This window comes from Orycteropus afer, unplaced genomic scaffold (assembly GCF_000298275.1).
Source record: "Orycteropus afer afer isolate SDZICR_OR568_19922 unplaced genomic scaffold, OryAfe1.0 scaffold00204, whole genome shotgun sequence".
In the NCBI taxonomy this organism is placed as follows: Eukaryota; Metazoa; Chordata; class Mammalia; order Tubulidentata; family Orycteropodidae; genus Orycteropus; species Orycteropus afer.
This window is the reverse complement of record NW_006921791.1, coordinates 5,296,948-5,298,931: the sequence shown is the minus strand read 5'-3', so window position 1 is coordinate 5,298,931 and position 1,984 is coordinate 5,296,948.

Here is a 1,984-nt window from a genome sequence, read left to right as displayed (position 1 = left end):
TTTGTCTCTACCTATCTTTCAGTGTTCCTTCTCCTTCCCTTCCACCCCTGGTAACCAACAAAGAAAATTTCCTTCCATATATAAACCGTTCCTTGACTTTTTACAATAATGAACTAATACCATATTTTCCTTCTGTGATTGACTTATTTCACTCAGCATAATGTCTTCCAAGTTTTTGTTGTTGAGATGTTGGAGGTTCCTATAATTTTCTGTTGAGCTTTTTTTGTTTATGAATTGTGTTGTCACTTCCTTCATTGCTATTGTTTTAGTATTTGCTAAATATTTGTGCAGGTCATCTTTTTGATTTTGATGTGAAGGTTTATCATTTTTCTTGGAGATAACCCTGTGATTTATAATTTTCTTCCCTAGTTTAGAAGAGTCCATTCTATCTTGTAGATGTCTTGACTTTCCTACCATTTAGAAGTTCTGTAACTACACAATTTTTTCCCTCTTTTTGGTTTGTAGTTGTCTTCATTTGTCAATTGATGTCTCTGGTTCTCTGTTCACAATCTTGTAGGCTTATTTACTTTGGATACTTCTATAAGTGGGTTGATTTCTGGGTTATGTTATCATGTGTGTTAATGGCCAGTTGTTGTTTGCTGTTGTTGGTTCTCTGTCCAAGGAGTCCCTTAAGCTTCTCTTGTAAGGTTGGTCTGGTTTTAACAAATTCCCTCAATTTCTGCTTCTCTGGAAATTTCCTAATTTTACCATCATATTTGAGGGACAATTTTGCCAGGTATATAATTCTTGGTTGGAAATTTTTCTCTTTCAGGATTTTATATATACCTTCTGATCATCTTCTTGCCTGTGTGGTTTCTGCTGAGAAATCTGAGCTTAGTCTTATTGGTTGACCCTTGTAGGTAACTTTTAATTTTTCCTGTGCTACTTTCAAGATTCTTTCTTTGTCTTTGGTTTTGATGAGTTTGATGATGATATGTCTTGGTGATTTTCTTTTGGGGTTTCTGTTTGGGGTTTGTTGGACTTCTTGAATGGATATATTCTCATCTTTCCTCATACTAGGAAAATTCTCTTCCAACAAATCTTTGACAATTTTCTCTGTGGTTTTATTTATGTCTTTCTATTCTGAAAGTTAGATTACATGTAGCTTATTCTTTTTGATGGTATTACACTTGAACCTTAAGCTTTCTTCATTTTGTTTCAATCCTTTTTTCTGATTGATCCCTTTCCAAAGAAGTATTCAGGTATTTGTCTTCAATCGCATTAATTCTGTCTTTCATTGATTCAATTCTACTCCTTTGCCCATTCAACGTGTTTGACAATTTCAATGTATTTTTGAAAATTTAATATTAATCTTCTGGATTTCTGTCAGTAGATTTTGTATCATTTCTAGTTTTTCATTTATTTTATCATTTTGTTCTTTATTGTCTTTTGAAATTGTTCTAGGTTTTCCTCAATATTGTCAGTGTTTTCCTTGATCTGTCTCTCAAATCATTGAAGGTATCTAAATATAATTCTTTTGAATTCTTTATCAGGGAGTTCCAATGCTGCATTTTTCTCAGGGATGTGTTTTGGATCTGTATCCTGGTCCCTTGTTTCTTCTTCTTTCTCTTGCATCTTTATGTGGACTGTGATATTCTGCTGTCTCTGAGGCCTTGTGACATTATTGTGTTTATATTTAATTGGTGATTGTATGTTGGAGTCACTTGCCCACAATTTTTGTTTTATTTGTATATTATCTTTATGTCAACAGAATGCTGTGCTGTGCTCCTCTATTTGCTAATTGGCAGCTGCAAAAACAACAAGGAGGCCACATGTTCTGACCTCCTCTAATCTCACAAGAGGAAGGCAGAATTACCATCAATAGCCCAAGGCCTATTACTGCAAGGCCAGACATGCTGCCTCCCTCCAGCCCTTTCACCAACCATTCCTCCCAAAGCACCCACCACCTCTCTCCTGGGTTTGATAATTTGCTGCAGTGGCCACACAGAGCTCACAGAGTATGGGGTTTATTAGGAAAGCACCA